The sequence below is a fragment of the Cebus imitator genome, unplaced genomic scaffold (genome assembly GCF_001604975.1).
Source record: "Cebus imitator isolate Cc_AM_T3 unplaced genomic scaffold, Cebus_imitator-1.0 Scaffold126, whole genome shotgun sequence".
Taxonomy (NCBI): domain Eukaryota; kingdom Metazoa; phylum Chordata; class Mammalia; order Primates; family Cebidae; genus Cebus; species Cebus imitator.
Genome location: NW_016107441.1, coordinates 4,783,196 through 4,807,661, shown reverse-complemented (window position 1 = coordinate 4,807,661; position 24,466 = coordinate 4,783,196). Strand labels below are relative to the sequence as shown.

General features: G+C 36.7%; 1 pseudogene across 1 annotated transcript; it reads right to left on the bottom strand.

Moving 5' to 3' along the window:
* Window positions 1–17,684: 17,684 nt before the first annotated feature.
* On the bottom strand, window positions 17,685–24,013 carry LOC108312584 (annotated as a pseudogene). The gene is made up of 4 exons (XR_005202159.1): window positions 22,203–24,013; window positions 21,712–21,888; window positions 19,666–19,676; window positions 17,685–17,932 (listed from the first exon to the last, which is right to left on the bottom strand). The product of XR_005202159.1 is annotated as a peptidyl-prolyl cis-trans isomerase G-like (transcript).
* Between the last annotated feature and the right edge of the window lie 453 nt (window positions 24,014–24,466).

The following is a 24,466-nucleotide window of genomic DNA, read 5'->3' as shown; positions in this document are numbered from 1 at the left end:
ACCACTAAGTTGCTGTAATATCTAGGCAAGTCACAACCTCTCTAAGCTTCTGTTTCCTGGCTTTTAAAATGGGAACAATAATGATGCTTATCTCAGGATATTCTGCAGATAAAATGAAATGACACATGTTAAGTACTTAGCTTGGTGCCAGGAACATGAGCATATTTCCAAACCGTTAGCTGCTTTATAATTATTACTGTTGTCACAAGTGATGTATTTATAATGGAAAACCTTCACAGCCCATCCTCCAAAAGCAGAGGCTAAGAAGCAATGTGTCCTTGTTTTATAACCATTAATGTTTCTCTATAAAAATAAAAAAGGGGAACTGGTATTTTTTCTTTCACTATTTTATCTGAAATAAAAATTTTATCAGGTATTCTATATGTGATAAAATAAATATAAAAGGGAAGAAGGTGTCTTGTGAGCCCCTCCAAATACTTACTTACAAATGATAGGTGTTCACAGGCTCAGCACCTTATAGCCCTCCCAAGGTACAAAGTAGAATGACCCATCAGATAAATTGCTGGAAACATAAGTGACCTGGATCGCAAGGGCTAAAGGACTGCATTTTGAGCAGTAGCTTAGAGTATGTCCCTCTGGTGGCACATGGCTCCTCATCAGAGGGCACAATGGATTCTGGCATTGCAGTAATACACCTTATGGTTAGCACATGACTTAGGTTTTCCATCATTTCTGATGCCCTTTCTTTCACTCCTTAGGTAAATGAATGATATCTCATTTCCTGGCCAATTCTTTTTGAATCTCAGAGATTCTTAGAACCTAAGACTTTCTAACGGAGCTGGCAGAGAGCCTGCTTACAAGCTGAGGATAGAGCCCAGACAGAGGCCAGAATGATAGGCTAAGGGTGATAATAGGGATGCAGTTCTGGACAAAAGTTTCTGGGACTGCCTAAATGTAGACCAGGAAGTAAGTGGGTAGCAAAAGGGATTCTTAGTAGTCAGAGGTATGAACAATGACATATTAATTCTGGAAAGATTTTTAGGGATTCTTTATTCCAAGTTGACAAACTGGTACCTTGTAAATCAAAACAAATACAAAGAAGTGTTTTGTTTGGTATGCTTAGTCTTTAAGATTAATTTGAAGGAGATACCAACCTTTCAAAATTAGGAAATTATGGATGATAATTAAGATTTCTGGCTTCTCAAAAAAAAAAAAAAAAACTGATGGTTTTGATAACCCTAGCAGCAACAACCTGAGTTTCAGCTGTCCTCTTCAAGGGTTTATCATGGTTCTATGACCTCTGAGATGTCCTCAATGTTGGAGGCAAAGGAAAGCTGTCATTTACCATTGAGACTGTGCTGCAGTGGTTTCGGTAAACATGTTGCTATCGAAAGTAGGAGAATATAAGATAGACCAGAAGAGCTTGGTTTTCCAAGGAAGATGAGAGAGGAAAAATGTATTTTCTGACATGAGGGCAATTTCTGTGCATTTCTCATCCAAACAAAGCCTGTCTTTGTCAAAAAAACTTAAGGCAGACACCGTTGTGAAACAAGCCTAGCCTGCTTTAGTCATTATTCACCTCTCTAATTCCTATTGACACCTAAGTTTGTAGACCTGGGCTAATTCAACCCCACCATTGTACAGATAGAGAAAGTGGGGCACAGAGAAGGCCCAAGATCTCAGGTACACGCAACAACACTGGTACCGGGGCTATAAATCTATGAAATATTGCAAGCAGTGAAGAAGCAGGAGCACAAGTGAGTGGTTTGTGTAAAGAAGGTGGGTGGTGGAATGATGCGGTCATGGGGAGGTGTGTATGGGTAGAGTTTAATCTAAGCCCTGAAGGAAGGTCTTTGTATGCCTCATGCGCAGCACTGCAAATCCTCTTGGCAACAGCCAGTTATGTGCAGTCTCCTACCAGCTTTGGGCAGGTCATGCTCTGGGGCTTGGCATTCACACATCCACAGCCCAGGAGTAAGAGGAGTTAATACTACTCAGGACAACCCTTGGCTGAAAAGGATGGATGCTGATGGGCAAACATGTCTCTTCTCTATAATCCCTCCAAATGCACACTTCAAAGACAATTTTACATGGCTTCTCAAAATATTCCATAAAACAGCAACAGTCACCTGTAATGATAGTCAGTTTTATAACATAGCCTCATTGTCTCTTTCTCCTTCCCCAGTGATTTAGCTCAGGCTGCTATAACAAAAATATCATAAATCAGCTTAAACAACAAAAACTTATTTATTGCAGTTCTGGAAGCTGGGACGTGCAAGACAAGGTGCCAGCAGATCCAGTGTCTGGTGAGGTTCCACCTCCTTTCTTGCAAATGCCAACTTTTTGGCCATATCGTCACAGGATAGAAAGAGAGAGACAGACAGACAGACACAGAAAGAGAGAGAGAGCAAGCAAGCTCTCTCATGCCTCTGCTTATAAGGGCACTAATCCCACTGATGAGGATGACCTTATGACCCATTCTTATGACGTAACTGCTTCCCAAGGGCCCCACTTCCTAATACCATCACATAGGAAACTAGGCTTCAACATATGAATTTTAAGGAGACACAACATTCAGTACGTAGCATGCAGTCACCCTCATGTCTGACAGCTGGAACATATCTCCAAATAAGCTACTCCCACAGAAGCCTGTGTGAGACACAAGTTCAGTGGTGGTAGAAGATAGATAGGTATCATTTCAGATAGGATGGCAGGTAATGTTCGGGACAGGACTGAATCTCTGAGGCAAGGTTTCTTGGCAAAGGAATACTTGGGAATAATTAGTTTCCTTGGAATTACATCATACAAACCCTTGCGAGTTTTAATTAAAGGATATTAGAAGTGCCCTTAGAATGCCCTGTTCAGTGATTCATTGCCAAGAGTAATTTGTGAAACAGAGTTATGAGATTAAAACAGCTGAGGCATTAGGAATTGTTTTTGTTTTTCCTTTAATATTTAATTCAAAGTATTCAGGAAATGTTCAATGGAATGAAACAGTCAAAATTTTTAGAACTCTTTCAATATGTGTCCAAACCTTCAAATTATGCCATTATTGGAGACAGAGTTTCATATTATCTTAAGTGGGTTTCAGATCCTATTGCTTGGTTTCACTTTTCTTGATAATTTTAATGAGTGATGTCTAGACCTTTTCCTTTCAGAATTTCCAGAGTAAGATTTGGAGTTACTTCTGAAGGTAGTTTGTTAGGAAAACATGTGTGTATGATGTGACATTAGATGAAGATAGCTCTTGTCTGACACTCATTCCCTGGATGACCTTAGCTAAGTCTCTTTTCCTGTATTTGCCTCAGTTTCCTCATCTATAAAACAAGGGGACGTAACCCTAGCATTAGGAAGAAGCATATACATTATGTAGTTCAACCCTAGGGTGTGAAGATCCCTTATTCAACATCCTAGGAAACTAACCGTCTCATTTCAACATGAATCTTCCCAGTGCCTTGCACTAAATGCTTTCCAAAATAGCCCATTCCCTTTTGTGGAGAGTGCTAACTTACTCTGCTAGCCAAAGTGCCAGTTTGAAATTTTATAAATGGAGGAAAGATAGTTGTTTATTTGCCTGTTTGCTTGTTTGTATGTCTGATTTATAGAGGCTTACCCCAAATATAATTCAATATGACAAGGAAGTTTCACAAGTCAAAGAGTCTTGAATTTACTAACATTATCAATGATTTTCTTGCTTTACTTTGGCTTAGCACCAAAATTTTCTCCCCAAAGCTCTTGGGTTTCATAGTTTTACATGATCCCTCAGTCTGGAAGGCTGAGAAACATTTTCCCACCAAATGCCACATTAACACCTCAGAATCCTGGTGATGGCATCATCTAACCAGCCCTATGGTGGGAGACTCACGCTCTAAGCACCTGCCTCTGACCCCACGTAAGCCTGACTACTTACTCTACATAAGTAGAATCAGGTCAGTGGATCTCTGGCCTTTGAGCTATCTCTTCATCCAACATCAGTAATGTGGTTACACTCTGTGTCCCCACCAAAATCTCACCTCAAATTGTAATCCCCAAAATCCCCGCATGTCAAGGGCAGGACTAGGTGGAGGTAATTGGATCATAGGGACAATTTCTTGCATGCCGTTCTCATGGTAAGAGTGAGTCTCACAAGATCTGATGATTTTACAAGCATCTGGCAGTTCTCCTGCCTGCACTCTCTCCATCCTACTGCCCTGTAAGGAAGGTGCCTGCTTCTCCTTCACCTTTTGCCAGGATTGTAAGTTTCCTGAGGCCTCCCCAGCAATGTGGAACTGTGAGTTAATTACATCTCTTTCTTTTGCAAATTACCTTGTCTCGGATATTTCTCTATAGCTGGGTGAGAACAGACTAATACAATCTGTATACTTGGGAGTGAATATCAGTTATCTGACTCTCACAAATTTGGCCTCAGGATAATGCCTTAAAAAATCTTTTCAGAAGAAAGAACATGACAGAGAGTTCTAATCTGGCTTTCTCCTTGACTCAAGTCTCTAAAGAGCTGGAGTCAGACATGGCTAAGGCTGGCATTTCTGGGCCCTCTTTGTGTGGGTGCCATCTGATTAAGCATCTGTAGGTGTCAACGCCTAGCTGACATCCAGACCTTTCCTTCTGGCTAGACTTCAATGGCCAAATGTGGCCTTTCAGCTCACATCTGTCCTCCAGGCTGGTCACATGCTGGGTACTAGCATTTTGGCAGACCGTACAAGCACAGCAATTACAGCTGTCTCTGTGTGGTCCTGCACATCCAACCCTCTTAATTAACTGGCTTGCTTTAAGTTCATTTTTTGAAATATTGCCCTTAACCCCAACAGTGTAGTGTTCCCCAAAGAGGTTTTGCACCTCTTTCATTAGATTGTTTCTAGATACTTGGTATTATATTTGCTCCTCTAACGATACATTTTCTTAAATTTCACTTTCTACTTGTTTCTGGTTTATGGAAATACAACTGGAGTTCTACAGTGAAACTCTGTGATACCATGCTCTGTAATAATGCAATTTTGGATATAAAGCAATTGGTGTTTGAGTCCTCTCTCTGGCCTCCATTCTCCCAGAAGTATTTTGGCTAATGTTCTCTAAAGGCAGGAGGAACATGGCTAGTAAGTGACTATTTTTTGCTCTGTAATTATGTGGGACTTTCTTGGGTCCTTGTATGGACAACTGGGTATAGCATAAGTTTCATCTTTACTTCTGTACCCTGTGTGTCAACACAGATGGCCTGAAATCTTTCATTCTACACTAACGTCACCAGAAATGAAACCCCACACTTTAGTGATTGAATTTGTGGATGCCACATATAACACTGTAGCAGACTGTTACAGTACATTGGTGTCATTTCCTGAAGACTTGCTTCTATATTGCTTCTATATATTCAATTTTCTATATTGCTGTTTGTTTAATATCTCTAATACTTTGCTATAGATTCTTTTAAATTTCCTTTATCACCTAAAAATAATGAAGGTTTCTTTCCTCCTTTCCTTTCCTTATGTCTTTATCCCTAATTTTATCTTCATTTCTATAAAGAATATGTGTTTATAATGGACATCCTCATCATATAGCCAATATTAAAGGAATAGTTTCAGCATTTCACCTTGAACATAGTATTTGCTCTAAGTCTTTTGTAAATACTTTTTATCAAATTAAATCCCTGCCAATTTCTTATTTGGTAAGAGTTTTTATTATAAATAGGTATTTAATGTTATTAAATCTTTTTCTGCCTCTACTGAAGTGATTGCATGATTAATTCTCTAATGTTATAACCTAAATACAATCCAAAGTTCCTCAAATCAGCAAGTAATTTCTATATAATATATAATAGTTTTCCCTTTTTTATGCGATGCTTGATCCAGTTTGCTGATATTTTGCTTGGGACTTTTGTCTTTATTGTTATAATCAAGATCGATCTGTTTCTTAATACTGTCATGTGCTACCTCATAAAATGGGTTGGAGAGTCTATTCTCTTTTTCAATTCTCTGGAGAAATTGGACTAAGACTAGCGTTGTTTCTTCTTGGACATTATATAGCACTCATAGGTAATGTTATCAGGGTTATAACATTACCTTCAAGATTTTGTTGAGGGGATATTTTGATAAATGGATTTAACTTTTTTACTTATAGGATTTTCGTGCTTTATCTATCTTGTGTCAATTGTATTGATTTGTATTTCTGTAGGAATTTCTTCATTTACTCTAAATTTTCAAAATTTTTGGCATAAAATTGTAATATCTTCTTGTTGCTTTAAAAAAGTATGTAAAGGCTCTGTAATGATGTTCCTTTTTTATTCCTGACATAAACTATTTGTGAGGTTAATCAATTATATTGGGTTTTTTTCTCAGAGAAGCAAATTTTAGCTTTGTTGATTCTATTATCTGGGTGTTTTCAATTTCATTAACTTCCATTTTGTTCCTTCTACTTTCTTTGGATTTGCTGTTTATTGCATTATTCAATTGAATAATTTTCTGGATTTTTTGGTCCATTTGTTCCATCAATTATGAAGAGATGTTTGTTAAAATTTTTTACATTGCAGATTTGTACATTTTTCTTTGTAGTATGTCATTTTTTGTTTTAGCTTTTTTGAGGCATATTATTAGAAGCACACAAATATACCTTTCTTCTTAGAGACATGGCTTCATTCTGTCATCCAGGCTGGAGTTCAGTGGCGTGATGGAAACTCACTGCAGCCTCAAGCTCCTGGACTTAAGCGGTCCTCCCACCTCAGGCTCCTAAGTATCTAGGACTACAGATGTGCATCACTATGCCTAACTAATTTATAATAAAGAAAATTTAGGAGTTAGTTCTTGTTATGTTGTCCAGGCTAGTCTAGAACTGCTGGCATAAAGCAATCCCCCAACTTTGGCCACTCAAAGCACTGGGATTATAAACGCGAGCCACCGCACCCAGCCTACAAATGTATCTTTCTGTAGAATGAGATCTTTTACCATTATGAAGTTACTTTATCTATAATAATGCTTTTATTTCTTAGATTCTACTTTGTCTGATATTAATATGGCTACATCAGTTTTCTTTTGATTAATAGTAGTACAGTGTGTCCGTCTGTGTCCCCTTTTTTCTATATTCTTATGTTTTAGATCTCTTTCATATAAACATTATAAAGTATGTTTTTTTAAAAAAAATTCCTGTCTGATAATTGGTTTCTAATAACTGGAGTTTTTGTCCGCTTATACTTAGGTAGTTAATGATACATTTAGGTTTGATATCAACTGTCTCATTTTGTGCTATTTCTGTTCTAGGATCTGCTTTCTCTCCATTTTGTCTTCTTTTAGAGTAACTGTTATTATTTCATTGTTCTTAACATCTATTAGTATTGGGGATTATATCTGTGGCTCCTTTTTGAAATTGACACATTAGAAATTACAATATGAATCCTCAACTTTAAAATATAATATCAGACATTATTCTTCATTATGGACAATTCAAGTAACTTATTTACTAGCATCTTAGCTTACAGGCATTCGTATGCAATTATTTCGATATATTTTAATTTCATAAGATATAACTATTATTTCTATTAATTTCATTTTAATTGCTCTTCTTTATACTTTTCTTGCATCTCAGACTTTCCACCAGCAACCACTTTACTCCCACTGAAGCTTCTTCATTAGAGTTTCCTTTAGTGAGGACCTGATGGTAGCAAACTACCTCCACTTCTGATTGTGTGAAAAAATAATGTTTAATGTTCCCTTTATTCTTAAGACATATGTTAACATAAAATATTGGGTTAACAATTACTTTCCTTTATCACGTTGAAGATTCTCTAGCTTCTAGCTTCTGTTTTGTTGTTGAGACATTGGCTTTCATTCTAGACAGGGGTCAGCAAATTATATGCCCTGGGCAAATCCAGCCTGCAGCCTACCTCAGTGAAGTTTTATTGTACTGCAGCCATGCCCATTCATTTCCATATTGGCTATGGCTGTCCTCATATTATCATGGCAGAGTTGAGTATTTGTAACAAAGACCACATGGCCTTCAGAGCACAAAGAAACTAATGTTGGGCCCTTTTTAAAGAAAGCTTGCTTACTCCTAGTTTAGCAGCCACTCCCTTTGAAAGCCATTTATTTTCTCTGGTTTCTTCAAAGATTTCTCTCTTCCATTTTCTCCATTTTCACTACAGTATGCCTCTTTTATTCATGCTTCCTGAAATGTTTGGGGTATCTTGAATTTGTTGACTAATACCTACTATCAGTGCTTAAAAATTCTGAATCATTCTCTCTGTTAGCTGTCTATTAGTGCACACAAAATTCACTAATTAGCCACTAAGACAATAAACATTTATTATGTCTCAGGTTCTGTGTGAAGGAAATTTGGGAATGACATGGTTGAGCAGCTCTTACTCAGGAGCTCTCATAAGGCTACTTTCACACATCAAATGAAATTTATTTAGTGAGTACTGAAGGATTGACTAGCATTAGAAGATCCACAGTGAGTAAGTCACATGGCTGGCAAGGTGGTACTGGTTGTTGGTGGAAAGCCTCCATTTCTGTTCAGATGAGCCTCTCCATACAGGATACTGCCCAAAGTAATTTATAGATTCAATGCTATTGCCATCAAGCTACCAATGACCTTCTTCACAGAACTGGAAAAAAAAACATCTTAAGCTTCATATGGAACCAAAAGAGAGTCCACATAGCCAAAATGATCCTAAGCAAAAAGAGCAAAGCTCCTGGAGGCATCATGCTACCTGATTTCAAACTATACTACAAGGCTACAGTAATCAAAACAGCATGGTACTGCTACCAAAACAGAGATATAGACCAATGGAACAGAACAGAGGCCTTGGTGGCAGTGCCACACATCTACAACCATCTGATCTTTGACAAACCTCACAAAAACAAGCAATGGGGAAAGGATTGCCTGTTTGATAAATGATGTTGGGGAAACTGGCTAGCAGTGTGCAGAAAGCAGAAACTAGGCCCCTTCCTGACACCTTACACTAAAATTAACTCCAGATGGATTAAAGACTTGTAAGACCTAACACCATAAAAACCCTAGAAGAAAACCTAGGCAAAACCATTCAGGACACAGGCATAGGCAAGGACTTCATAACTAAAACACCAAAAGCATTGGCAACAAAAGCTAAAATAGACAAATGGGACCTAATTAAACTCTAGAGCTTCTGTACAGCAAAAGAAACAATCATTAGAGTGAACCAGCAATCAACAGAATGGGACAAAATTTTTGCAATCTACCCATCTGACAAAGGGTTAATATCTAGAATCTACAAAGAACCAAAACAGATCTACAAGAGAAAAACAAACAAAACCATCCAAAATTGGGAGAAGGATATGAACAGACACTTCTCAAAAGAAAACATACATGGGGCCAACAAATATATGAAAAAATGCTCATTAGCGCTGATTATTAGAGAAATGCAAATTAAAACCACATTGAGATACCACCTCACACCAGTTAGACTGGCAATCATTAAAAAATCAGCAAACAGATGCTGGAGAGGATGTGGAGAAATAGGAACACTTTTACACTATTGGTGGGAGTGTAAATTTGTTCAACCATTGTGGAATACAATGTGGCGCTTCCTCAAGGACTTAGAAATAGAAAATCCATTTGACCCAGCAATCCCATTACTGGGTATATATCCAAAGGATTATAAATCATTCTATTATAAAGACACATGCACATGCATGTTCATAGTGGCACTGTTTACAACAGCAAAGACCTGGAACCAAGCCAAATGCCCATCAATGATAGACTGGACAAGGAAAATGTGGCACATATACACCATGGAATACTATGCAGCCGTAAAAAATTATGAGTTTTGTCCTTTGTAGGGACATGGATGAATCTGAAACCATCATTCTCAGCAAACGGACACAAGAACAGACAATCAAACACCACATGTTCTCACTCATAGGTGGGTGTTGAACAATGAGAACACATGGACACAAGGAAGGAAGCATCACACACACAGGGGTCTGTTGGGGGGGACAAGGGAAGGTCAGTGGGGGGTGGATAGGTCAGGGAGGGATAACATGGGGAGAAATGCCAGATGTAGGTGGCAGGGGGATGGAGGCAGCAAACCACATTGCCATGTGTGTACCTATGCAACAATCCTGCATGATCTGCACATGTACCCCAGAACCTAAAGTACAATAAACAAAACAAAACGAAACAAATGTTGACTGGCTTCCCACAGAGCAAGTATTCCAGGAGACAGAGAGTAGGCAAAAGCTATTCTTTTAATGATGTAGCTTTGGACATAGTATCATTTATATCACATTTTATTCATTAGAAGCAAATCACTAAATCTGGTCTATACTCAAAGAAGAGATAAATTAGGCTCCATCCAGTAAAAAGAAGAGTATCAAAGAATATGAACCAATTTTAAAACCACCTCATTATTCTTTTGTTGTTGTTTTGATAGAATCTCACTCAATCTCCCAGAATGGAGTACAGTGGTGTGATCTCAGCTCACTGGAACCTCTGCTTCCTGGGTTCAAGCAACTCTTTTGCCTCGACCTCCCAAGTAGCTGGGATTACAGGTGTGCACTACCCTGCCAGGCTAATTTTTGTATATTTAGAAGAGACAAGGTTTCACCAGGTTGGCCAGGCTGGTCTCAAACTCCTGACCTCAAGTCATCTGCCCGGCTCAACCTCCCCAAGTGCCAGGATTACAGGTTTGAGCCTCCACACATGGGCCCCATTATTCTTTATAATATTTTCCCCCACTCCTATTTTCTGTTGTTCTACTTTTTTTTTGAATTTCAATTAAATATAGGTTTAGCTTTCTCATTGTATCTATATCTCTTACCTTTTCTTCTGTGTTTTCTATCTCTTTTTTCTGTGTTATGCTATGGATAATTTTCTCTGACCAGTCTTTCAGTTAATCAGTTCTATTATTAACTATATCAAATCTGCTATTCACCTCATCACTAGGCTTTCAAGTTCAGTCATTTCATTTCAAAGAAAAATTGTTAATTCAAAAATGAATTGTGTCTACATATTTCCTTTGGTTCATTTTCAGATCTACTAAATCACTAAATTAGAAATCTAATTTCTTGCAAATAACTTCATTTTACATTATATTTCTTTAAACATAATTACCAATGTTATTTCCATATCCGTCTCTGTTAATATCAATATCTGAAGTCTTGTGGAATTCTGTATGCTTTCTCTGCGGATTTTTATTTATGGAGCCTAATTTTCTCACATGCTTGAATCTTCAGTTAAATACTAAACAATGTTAGTATTTTAAAAATTGTTTTATTCTGCCTTATACACGGGGAAAGCTCTCAGTCTACAAACACCTTAAAACCAGCTCAAGATTTGAGACTCCCTGGAAAATCCAGAAAATTCAATCCCTGGCTGTAACTCCTCAAAAGAGTTTTCCTACTTCTCTCTCTCTCTGTCTCTCTCTCTCTCTCTCTCAGTGGTTAGAGACTTTGAGAATCGTAGCTGAATGTGGTCACAGGAATGACTAGACTCCTACTTTCTGACAGGATATTTGTGTTTGTTCATCTTACCCAGAAGAATAACCAAATAACATCCTTGAGGGAACATAGTAATGAAATATCAGAGCTGAAACTTGAACGAAGGCTTTTATGTTTCTCTTATGCCATTTGTGATCTCTACAATCAATAACTGGTAATGTTGGACAGTGATGATGATGGTATTGTCTTTTCTTTCTCTTATCCCGTAACACAACCTCCAGGGGAATGTCCTACTCAGCAACATATGAAGTCAGATAAGAGCTTAAGTTTGCTGGTAAAAGGAGTTCATAGATGCTGAAGGCAGAAGCTCTGCCTTTTGCTATCTGGACTGCCAATGAACAGAAGTAAAACCTTCAACTTGAGTGATATGAAGGGTGCTAGCTGGCTACTGGGAGAACAACTGTGTACCTTTTGAGGCAGGACTGCCGCTACCACAGAAATAAAACAGCACTGTCTATAAAATAACAGGGTATTTTTTCATGGTGCACGTCAGCAGGGCATCTGATTGATACACTGCATTGTTTTCAATCACCGTTTTATGAGGTCCCCATTAAATATTAAAAACCAAGCTATATATTTAGAACACTAATTAGTCTGAAAGAGCCTCTGTGCCTTATCCCCTTTAAAGTAAACCAAGGTTGATGAATATTTAATGTACTGTACCTCATTGTCATCTGATAATAAGATTTGTTATAGGGTTATAAAATGTTATGTTAGGTTCTACAGCACATCATTAATATTGTAAAATGTATCTGGGTTCCCAGGCAGAGCTGTATGACAGAAAAACAATAGAAAGATAAGTGATATCAACCATTTTCTCCAAGAGCTTAGAAGATAGCCAGCTAAAAGGTCAAAAGCTGTATTTAATGCATTTGCTATACATTAAAGGGAAAAGAAGGGAGAAGACAATGAGGAAAGTAAAAGATAACAACCAAAATAACATACAGGGGAAAGTTCCAAGAACAAATGGAAAACAAAGAAAAGAGATAGAGAGGTGATTAGTTGTGGGGAGAATTCAAAATCAGGTAAAAAGTTGGATGGAATGAACATTAAAGTTCTTTGATACATTTAGATACCAGGATTCCATGTTCCCTCAAAAGGGGATTAGTGTATGTCACCTCAAAATATACCACTTTGACATAATAATTATTTTGAGCTGGAAGCAACTGACACAAATCAGACATAGGAAAAGTTCTCAGTTTTCCCCATCTGCCTAAAAGAAGAACATAAATTTTCCTTGTGAAATAGGTGTCCCTTCTTTCCCATATCAGAAAGGGGAGTGCCAAAATGAGTCTGTATAAACAAATGTTGCTAAAGAACTCTTATCTACCATTAGTTTCTTCCATATATGTGCTACTCACCTTCCCACAATTTATTGACCCTAGAAGTCCAAACCTCTGTTCTTTGTCTAGTCTCTTCTCCACAATTTATCACCCTTTGTTAAAATTGTATGTAAGCCCCAGAGTGCAACTGCCTCTTTGGATTTTCACTTCTTTTCTGCAAAGCCCTCATGCACCTAAAATTAAAAATATTAGCATCAATAAAATATATGTGTTTTTTCTTGCTAATTGTTCTTTCGTGAGTTTAATTATCTGCCTCCAGTTTAAAAAAAAAAAAAACTAAATGTATAGAGAAATCTTTTCTCCTTCCTTATGCCTTATGGCTGAACAACTCTATAACCATAGAGATCTCATGAGGCAATTTATTCTACCTCATGGATTCTCTGAAAGAATCCAGTGGCCCTCCTAAATGATTACTGCTATCCACAGAGTAAACTCTGATAATAACATTAGTGTTGCTTGGCAATAGCAATAGTAAACCAAAATTAGAGTTTAGGCATTGTTATTTATTTCTGGTCCATTTCTGTCAACCACATAAACAGGCTAAAGTTTAAAAGTGATATCAAAATCTAATTTAGGGCCATAACTTTGAAACATTAACATCAGAAGAGACTTTGGCAATTATAACAGTCTATAGTAGTTGGGAATATGACCTTAGAAGACAATTCATGTTTCATGTCTACTATACATTAGCTATGTAACTATAGAGTTCCCAGGCATCACTATCCTCATCTGTATAGCTTATGGTTGATAATAACTAAGATTATCCAAGTAATGCACTTAACGCAATAACTGCAAGTTTTAAATACTCAGTAAATATGAACACTGATGCTGACAGTAAAAAAAAAAAAAGGGAAAAGAAGAAGAAATTATCCAACTTGCTATTTTCCAAATAAGAAAATTAAGGCCCAGAGAGGAGAGATGATTTGTTAGAGACAACACATCTTATTATTGCTGAGACAGGGCAGAGTAAAAAAATCTCTTTTTCACTATAAGCTATAATTTATGGCTTTTACTATGTAACTACTTTGGTATTAGGGACCTAAGTATAAATACAAAAACAAACACAAAATATGGTCTTTAATGTCAAGAAATAAGATTTATCTATTGAACACTGGGAGGATATAAAATTTATGCCATGACTAACATTTATTTGATAAGTATATAGAAATTACATATATCTTCAAGAAGTTAATGAAATTAAGAGACAAATTTTTATGCTAAAATGTAAAATTTAAAAGAAAATAACATTATGTGTAGACATATAAGAAAAAAAATTAGACCAGAATAAAAGATACCAAAATAATGCAATAATTTTTTCTCTAAGTGGTTTTCTTCTTCTTCATCATGCTTTTAACATAATTTCCAAATTTTTTACCAATGCACATATCGTTTTTTATAATTATAAGAAAGATATGTTTTCTGTCACCAAGGAATATTGCATATAGTGTGAAAAGTCTCTATTCACAATAGCAACTACAGCATACATAAAAGATCCGGAAATACAATTTTAAAGAGGGTTATAAGACTTATATAAGTAAAATGAAATAATCCCTAAGACAATATTATATTGTACTAACTCCTATAAACATTTTTTTCAGAAAATAAAACTCTCCTAAACTTCATCTAGATGAATTTAAAAAACTATAATAATTAGAAAAAATAAGACTAAGGAAAATACAGATAATTTTTTAGTTGTCTGATTGATCAGGCTGAAATAGATGGACAATGCCTAGTGCTGGCACTTTTGGTGGATATGTACTGCCTTTCTGAAGGGAAGTTTGAAATATGCATGAAGATTTCAAATGGGTATGCTCTCTGACCTGTTGATTCTCAATGTTAGTAACTTAAGGGGATAATCAGACATGTATATAGAAAAGCTTAGAGAAGCATTGCTGTGTTCACATAGAATGAATGAACAACCTAAAAACAACTAAATGTGGCCACCATTAATTAAATTATTAAGTAAATAAATCATAGTCCATACATACAAAAGAATTTTAAGGAGCCACTAAAAACTGTATGGCTCTAATCTCATGGCATTTTGTTAAATGAAAGGGGAGATTATAAAATAGCACATGTAATATGCAACACTTATGTGAAATTACAAACACACAGAGAAATATATGGGAAAGTGTCATTTAGCACTGCTGACATTTTGAGTTTGGGGGTTTTGTTTGTTTCCTATTTATACTTTTTTATTGTTCATTTTTCCCAATAAGTTTGAATCATGTTTATAATCAGAAATAAACTATAAAGCTCATTTCATGTTGGAAAATGGTGAAACCCCGTCTCTACTAAAAATACAAAAATTTAGCTGGGCATGGTGGCACGTGCCTGTAATCCCAGCTACTCAGGAGGCTGAGGCAGGAGAATTGCCTGAACCCAGGAGGCGGAGGTTGCGGTGAGCCGAGATCGGGCCATTGCACTCCAGCCTGGGTAACAAGAGCGAAGCTCCATCCCCAAAAAAAAAAAAAAAAAGTAATACTTTAAGTGAAGAGACAGAAAAACAATAGAGTAAGTCAATGTAATCTAAGGAGAAAAGGTGAATCTAAAATATTTGTTTTAGTAAATTATTGCAATCTCCCTCTTTGTCAAAACTTTGGAGTCCAGGGAATTACTAAGCTGATTCGTTTACAAATGTTCTTTTTATTCTTTTGAAACTAGCAATTTTAACGAGCAGAAAAATGTCCAAAAAGGAAGAAAAATAGGCTATCCAACTATGAGTAAGATATGAAGGTAATCTCTGTAGGGTCCTAAGAGGAAAAGAAGAGAATATGAACCTAAAGAGAGATTTGGAGTTGGTTTGAAAAAATATTCAAGTTCAGAATCCCTGGAGATCTTCAAGCAGAGTTGGATCACTACTTGTTGAAGAAGTTTTACAGGAAATGGACTTATCAAAGGAGGCATTGGACTAGATGACCTTTTAGTTACATTCTAATCTAAAACTGACTCTGTTTCTCTGCAGCACTTAAAGAAAAGACAGTTCTCTAAGTACTGACCTGGAAACATGCCCATAGGAGATTCCAAGAAAATGGTGACTTGAGTGTACTTCCTTTACTCTCCAACTCAATTCAAATCATTTTATTTCATTTATGTCAAACCTTAGGGCTCTGGTGGCTGAGTAAATTTGTAAGAGATCCAGGGAGCACACAATTTATCACCCTTTGTTAAAATTATATATGAGCCCCAGAGTGTAACTGCTTCTTTGGCTTTCTTTGCCATGGACTAGAAAGACATACTAAGACCACTGTCAGAACAAGAAAATAAAGGTTTACTTGTCTTAAGAAAAAAAAAAAAAAAGAGAGAGAGATAGAGAGAGAAAGCCTTGGGAGAAGGATTTCATCTAAAATGTGGATCTCGGGAATGTTTGGCTTACAAAAATCTGTGGACCCAGGGGACAGATAAACAGAGGCCCCAATGTCTACCAGATCTCTCAGGCTCCTAGAAAAAAATTTTGACAGGTAAGTGAAGCATTCCCACCCTTCAGGCTGGGTAAGTACAGCAGACAGGAAACAGCGAGATATACTCCAGGTTAACAATATCTCAGAGCAGCATAGTGGGCCAGAACCAGAAAGATCAGTTAAAACAAATAAAACACAGAACAAACTTTTGACTGATGCTGGAAGGGATAAATGACAATTTGAAAAGGAATAAGTAAGAGCTTAGGGATATCTGTATATACCCCCTTTACCTTCTACACCCATTCCTCAAGAGTACTTTCCAGAAATAAAAGAAATAGCTTCCAACTAAACTATTTAGCAGATAAATGAAGAGAAGTGTTCAAGATCACTGTTGAGACATGATTTAATGGCCTAAAACATTTGGAGTGTGAAGAATTACATAAAAAGATAAAAATCACAAGACAAAAAAGATGAAAATGAATTGGAGAAAGACTATGAGAGATTTAACATATAAATCAAAGGAGCTCTAGAAGATGTGCTTTTTAAATTATTATGGATGCGTGATAGTTGTACATGTTTACAAAGTACATGTGATATTTTGATACAAGCATGCAATATGAAATGATCAAATCAGGATGATCAGGATATTCATCACCTCAAGGATTTATCATTTCTTTGTGTTAAGAAAATTTCAGTCCCACTCTTTTAGCTATATTGAAGTATACAATAAACTATGGTTAACAATAAGCTCTATTGTGCTACCAAACACCAGATCTTATTCTATTTGAGTGTGTTTTTTTACGCATTAGCCATTCCTTCTTTATCCCACTTCTCTCTACTACCTTTCCCAGCCTTTGGCAACCATCATTCTACTCTCCTATCTCCATGAGTTCAATTTCTCTTTTAGTTCCCATGTTTGAGTGAGAACACACAATATTTGTCTTTCTGTGGCTGGCTTTTTTCACTTAACATAATGTTCTCCAGACCTATCCATGTTGCTGCAGATGACAGGATTTCATTTCTTATGGCTGAATAATATCCCATTATGTGTAAGTACCACATTTTCTTCATCCATTCCTCTGTTAATGGACACACAAGTTAATTCCATATCTTGGCTATTATGAATAGTGCTGCAACAAACATGGGCGTGCATATATCTCTTTGATATCCTGGTTTTCTTTCTTTTGGATATATAGGCAGCAGTGGGATTGCAACATCGTATGATAGATATAAATAGAGACAACAACAATTCAAAAAGTGAGAGGGATGGAGTTAAATTGAAGAGTTTTATTTTGTTTTGTTTTTCTCATTTCAAGTTTATTAAAACTCTAGCAGTACAAATTATCCAGATGGCAGATTATCAAAAGATCAAATCAATAAAATCCACATTTAAAAAAAAAAAGGACAAACATAAAACAACCCAAAAACAATGAAAAGGAAAACAACATAAAAGACATTCACTAGCAAGTCTATCAAACTTAAAATTTGAAACAGAATGAAAATAAGTTTATATAACCTACTCATCCGCTTTTGTCTTCATCTGTTCCAGGGCTTGATTCATTATCAAATTTTTTATTTCTTCATGTATATAGCATTTTCTTGGCCCTTTGATTTTTGGTTTTCTTTTACCACTGAGACTCTGATCTTCTTATCCTCCTTCTTTCTCAATGTTGAGAACTTTAATTCATAGCCCTGTCTGCTTTGGTTTATTTTTGAGAGGGACTTTGATTACTGTCAGCCTTTTTTTCCCCCGCTATTATTTGAGCTGCTATTATTTATCATGACTTTTACAGTGCATTCTTTTTTATTATTATAGTTTAAGTTCTGGGGTACATGTGCAGAACGTGCAGGTTTGTTACATAGGTATACACGTACCATGGTGGTTTGCTACATCCATCACTCTGTCATCTACATTAGTTATTTCTCCTAATGCTATCCTTCCCCAACCCCCCAACCCCTGCTATCCGTCCCCTAGCCCCTTCAACCCCCGACAGGCCCCAGTGTGTAATGTTCCGAACCTCCCTGTGTGCATGTGTTCTTATTGTTCAATACCCACCTATAAGTGAGAACATTTGGTTTTTGGTTTTCTGTTCTTGTGTCAGTTTGCTGAGAATGATTATTTCCAGCTTTGTCCATGTCCCTGCAAAGGACATGAACTCATCTTTTTTATGGATACACAGTATTCCATGGTGCATATATGCCACATTTTCTTTATCCAGTCTATCATTGATAGGCATTTGGGTTGGTTCCAAGTCGTTGCTATTGTGAACAGTGCCACAGTAAACATACATGTGCATGTGTCTTTATAATGGAATGATTTATAATCCTTTGGGTATATACCCAGTAAAGGGATTGCTGGGTCAAATGGTATTCCTGGTTCCAGATCCTTAAGAAGTCGCCACACTGTCTTCCACAATGGTTGAACTAATATACACTCTTAGCAACAGTGTAAAAGTGTTCCTATTTCTCCACATCCTCTCCAGCATCTGTTTGCTGATTTTTTAATAATTGCCATTCTAACTGGCATGAGATGGTATCTCAATGTGATTTTGATTTGCATTTCCCTAATGACCAGTGACGATGAGCTTTTTTTCATAAGTTTGTTGGGTGCATAAATGTCTTCTTTTGAGTAATGTCTGTTCGTATCCTTTGCTCCCCACTTTTTGATGGGGTTATTGGGTTTTTTTCTTGTAAATTTCTTTAAAGATTTTTTTGTAGATTCTGAATATTAGCCCTTTGTCAGGTGGGGAGACTGCAAAAATATTTTCCCATTTTGTTGATTACCGGTTCACTCTAATGATGGTTTCTTTTGCTGTGCAGAAGCTCTTAAGTTTAATTAGATCCCATTTGTCTATTTTGGCTTTTGTTGCCATTGCTTTTGGTGTTTTAATCATGAAGTCCTTGTTCATACCTATGTCCTGAATGGTATTGCCTAGGTTTTTTTCTAGGGTTTTTATGGTGTTAGGTCTTATGTTTAAATCTTTAATCCATCTGGAGTTAATTTTTGTATAAGGTGTAAGGAAGGGGTCCAGTTTCAGCTTTCTGCATATGGCTAGCCAGTTTTCCCAATACCACTTATTAAATAGGGAATCCTTTTTCCATCGCTTGTTTTTGTCTGGTTTGTCAAAGATCAGATGATTGTGAATGTGTGGCATTATTTCTGAGGCCTCTGTTCTTTTCTATTGGGCTATACCTCTGTTTTGGCACCAGTACCATGCTGTTTTGATTACTGTAGACTTCTAGCATAGTTTGAAGTCAGGTAGTGTGATGCCTCCAGCTTTTTTTTTTTTTTTTTTCTTTTTTGGCTTAGAATTTTCTTGGCTATGCAGGCTCTTTTTTGGTTCCATATGAAGTTTAAGGTGTTTTTTTCCAATTTTGTGAAGAAAGTCAATGGTAGCTTGATGGGGATAGCATTGAATCTATAAATTACTTTGGGCAGTATGGCCATTTTCATGATATTAATTCTTCCTAACCATGAGCATGGAATGTTTTTCCATCTGCTTGTGTCCTCTCTTATTTCCTTGAATAGTGGTTTGTAGTTCTCCTTGAAGAGGTCCTTCACATCCCTTGTAAGTTGTATTCCTAGACATTTTATTCTCTTTGTCACTCATGATTTGACTCTCTGTTTGTCTATTACCGGTGTATAGGAATGCTTGTGATTTTTGCATGTTAATTTTGTATCCTGAGACTTTGGTGAAGTTGCTTATCAGTTTAAGCAGATTTTGTGCTGAGATGATGGGGTCTTCCAAATATACAAATGTGTCATATGCAAATAGAGACAATTTGACTTCCTCTTATCCTAATTGAATACCTCTTATTTCTTTCTCTTGCCTGATTGCCCTGGCCAGAACTTCCAGTACTATGTTGAATAGGAGTGGTAAGAGAGTGCATCCTTGTCTTGTGCCAGTTTTCAAAGGTAATGCTTCCAGTTTTTGCCCATTCAGTATGATATTGGCTGTGGATTTGTCATAAACAGCTCTTATGATTTTGAGATTTGTTCCACTGATAGGAGGGTTTTTAGCATAAAGGGCTGTTGAATTTTGTCAAAGGCCTTTTGTATTGTTTGCAATAGTTTCAGAAGGGATGAAACTTCTGGTAGAATTTGACTGTGAACCCATCTGGTTCTGCACTTTTTTTGGTTGGTAGGCTATTAATTGCTGCCTCAATTTCAGATCTTGTTATTGGTCTATTCAGGGATTTGACTTCTTCCTGGTTTAGTCTTGGGAGGGTGTAAATGTTCAGGAATTTATCCGTTTCTTCTACATTTACTGGTTTATGTGCATAGAAGTGTTTGTAGTATTCTCTGATGGTAGTTTGTATTTCCATGGGACTGGCGGTAATATTCCCTTTATCATTTTTTATTGCATCTATTTGATTCTTCTCTCTTTTTTCTTATTAGTCTGACTAGTGTCTATCTATTTTGTTGATCTTTACAAAAACCCAGGAATTCACTGATATTTTTTGAAGGGATTTTTGTGGCTCTATCTCCTTCAATTCTGCTCTGATCTTAGTTATTTCTTGTCTTCTGCTAGCTTTTGAATTTGTTTGAATTTGCTCCTCTAGTTCTTTTAATTGTGACATTAGGGTGTCGATTTTAGATCTTTCCACATTTCTCTTGTGGGCATTTAGTGCTGTAAATTTCCCTCTAGACCTTGCTTTAAATGTGTCCCAGAGATTCTGGTATGTTGTGTGTTTGTCCTCATTGGTTTTATTTCTGCTTTCATATCATTATTTACCCAGTAGTCATTCAGGAGCAGGGTGTTCAGTTTCCATATAGTTGTGTGGTTTCAAGTGAGTTTCTTAATCCTGAGTTCTAATTTGATTGCATTGTGGTGAGAGACTGTTTGTTATGAGTTCCATTCTTTTGCATTTGCAGTGTTTTACTTTCAATTGTGTGGTCAATTTTAGAATAAGGGCAATGTGGTGTTGAAAAGAACGTATATTCTGTGGATTTGGGGTAGAGAGTTCTGTGGATTTGGGGTAGAGAGTTCTGCAGATGTCTATTAGATCTGCTTGGTCCAGATCTGAGTTCAAGTCCTAGATATCCTTGTTAATTTTCTGTCTCATTGATCTGTCTAATATTGACAGTGGACTGTTAAAGTCTCCCACTATTATTGTGTGGGAGTCTAAGTCTCTTTGTAGGTCTTTAAGAGCTTGTTTTATGAAACTTGCTGCTCCTGTGTTGGGTGCATATAGACTTAAGATAGCTAGCTTTTCTTGTTGCATTAATCCCTTTACCGTTATGTAATGCCCTTCTTTGTCTCTTTTGATCTTTGTTGGTTTAAAGTCTGTTTTATCAGAGACTAGGATTGCAACCACTGCTTTTTTTTTTTTCCTTTCCATTTGCTTGATAAATTTTCCTCGATCCTTTTACTTTGAGCCTATGTGTGTCTTTGCACATGAGATGGGTCTCCTGAACACAGCACACTGATGGGTCTTGACTCTTTATTCAGTTTACCAGTCTGTGTCTTTTGATTGGGGAATTTAGCCCATTTACATTTAAGGTTAATATTGTTATGTGTAAATTGGATCCTGCCATTTTGATACTAGCTGGTTGTACATTCTTTTCTTTCTCTCAGAATTTTGTTTCTGTGCGAACTCTTACTTTCTTGGTTTCTGTATTTTTCTTTCTTTTTTTACTTTCTTCCCTCTCTGAGCTCCATGAATCTCTCCTTCTTCTCCTCCCATCTTCACTTCTTGATCTTCCTGGTGGTGTTCTTCTCTCTTGGCTTTTTTTATTTTATTTATTTATTTTTTTTGAGACAGAGTCTCGCTCTGTTGCCAGCCAGGCTGGAGTGCAGTGGCATGATCTCGGCTCACTGCAACCTCCACCTCTTGATTTCAAACAATTTTCCTGCCTCAGTCTTCCAAGTAGCTGGGACTACAGGCACATGCCACCATGCCCAATTAATTTTTTTGTATTTTTAGTAGAGACAGGGTTTCACCACGTTGGCCAGGATGATCTTGATCTCCTGACCTCATGATCCACTTACCTCAGTCTCCCAAAGTGCTGGGATTACAGGCATGAGCCACTGCACCCAGCTCTTGCTTGGCTTTTGATGGTCCTCTTCTCCTGTATTCCTGTTCTGTGTATCTGTGGTACTCCTCACTTCTGCTGCAATCTCTGTCATAGTTTCTTGATTGCACTCTTCCACTTCTGTCCCTACCTCTGCTTTGTTCTCCTGTTCTGCCATTATAACTGTGTTTATTTTTAGTTGTATTCACATTCTCTACTCCTGGATAGTGCACATCTATATTTTTCCTTACTTTTACTGTGACCATGCTTATTACTCCTTGATTCTAACTGTTTAGACTTCTCTTTACTTCTACCCTTTTCCTGATCTTTTCCTTAAGAATCTGTCTACTTTTCTTTTTAACATTTTCATGATCCCTTTCTTTACCCCTTGACCTCATCCTCTTTTCTTCATGTCTATTATGTTCTGAATTTCTTTCTTTCCTCTTTGATTTCTCTTTGCTCTTACTCTTACTTTTAGATTTGTCCCTTTTTTTTCACTTTGTTCTTCTTATATTCATCATCTTTTTCTGAATTTCTTCTGATATCTCTCTCTTTGATGTTAGATTTACAGTTTTTAACTTTCTTTTCCTTTTCATTTTTTTCTGTTTGGACTCTCAAATACATTCCTTGATCAGTTATTTTTCTCTCTTTTATTATAACTGGACTTCTCTAATTATCTTTTATTTCATTCAACTCACTCTTATCCCCTTTAATCCAAATTTCACCACTTGATACCCTCATTCTTTGAGCTCTCTGCATCTCTTGCCTCCAATGTGGAAGAGTCTCACTAAATCTGAAATAATCACTTGATGTGGATCTGGAAGGAGTTCAATAGCACATTGGTCCTATTCCTTTAATTTTCCTGCCAGATCTAGTAACTAAAAGTCATCTCTGGTACAAAGCAGACTGGGAGTTAGATGGATTATACTTTCTTTCTCTTTCTCTCTCTCTGGTTTTTCCTTTCTGTTTCATCAGCTTTAGAAGGACTTTCTCATTAGGAATCTATTTTCAGGTATAGGAGGGATCCCTTCTGGATGGACAGTAGACTGGGGTTGTGCTTCTAAATCCTCAGCTTCATTCTCACTAGATGCACTCTTCTTGCTTTTCTTTTGCTTCTTCTTTTCCTTCTTGTGTTTTCAGGAAGTTTTCCAATGTATCTTCTTTTCTTTGATTTCTCTTCAGAATCACATTTGGAATCAGAAGGGGACTGAGAATCACTTGAGCTATCTGAGTCACTAGACGAGGAGGAGGAAGATGATTATTTATGCCTTTTCTTTTATTCTTTCTTAACTTTAGGTTTGGAAATCAGTTCTCCATAACTGAGTATTCATATCTCTGCAAACAGTTTGCTAGCTGCATCTGTCTTCTGGTTTTCCATCTCTCTTACAACTTCTTGGCCAGAGATTGCATGTCCAAAAGCAACATGATGCCCATCTAAATCAGGAGTTGGTTTCATTGTTATGAAGAGCTGTGAACCATTTGCATCCTTCATTCTGTTGGCCATTGACAAGAGAAATTCTTTGTTGTGTTTAACAGCAAAACTCTCATCTTCCAAAAATCCTCCATAGATAGATCCCCCTTCTTGACCATTTCCTTCACTGAAGTCACTACCTTAAACCATAAAATCCTTGACAACTCTGTGAAAGAGAACTCTTGTAATGTAATGGCTTCTGAGCTGATTTCTCTGTCCCCTTTTCACCTGTACAAAGATAGCGAAAGTTCTTGCATGTTTTGGGGCACACATCAGAAAATAATTCAAAGACAACTCTTCCAGCAGGTTGATTATTAATGGCAATACCAAAAAAATCAAGGACATTGAATCTTTATTCCCATGCTTCCAACACTTAATCTTCAAATGAAGAAAACACCAAAAAATATCAAGAGAACTGATCCCTTTGCTCCCACACAAGTAGAGTTTCTTCTTCTCTGGGTCTGGTCCTTTAAAGGGCTTCAAATCTACCACCACCAAAAAAGGCACTAAAGCCTGCTAATTACCTCCTTTCCCTACAACTGAGTCCTAATTGTAGGGTATTTTTTTAGTTTTTTCTTTTTTGCTTGTTTTTTCTGTTCTTTGTAATCACAGTTGTCATCAGTTTAAAATAATTGATTATAAGATGTTATTTGCAAGCCTCACATTAACCACAAAACAAAAACATATAATACACACAAAATAAAAATCAAGAAATTAAAACATACATTCATAAAAAAATTACTTTTATACAAAGGAAGTAAAGAAAAAAGGATAAAAGAAAGAGAGGATCAACAAAACAACCAGAAAACAAATAA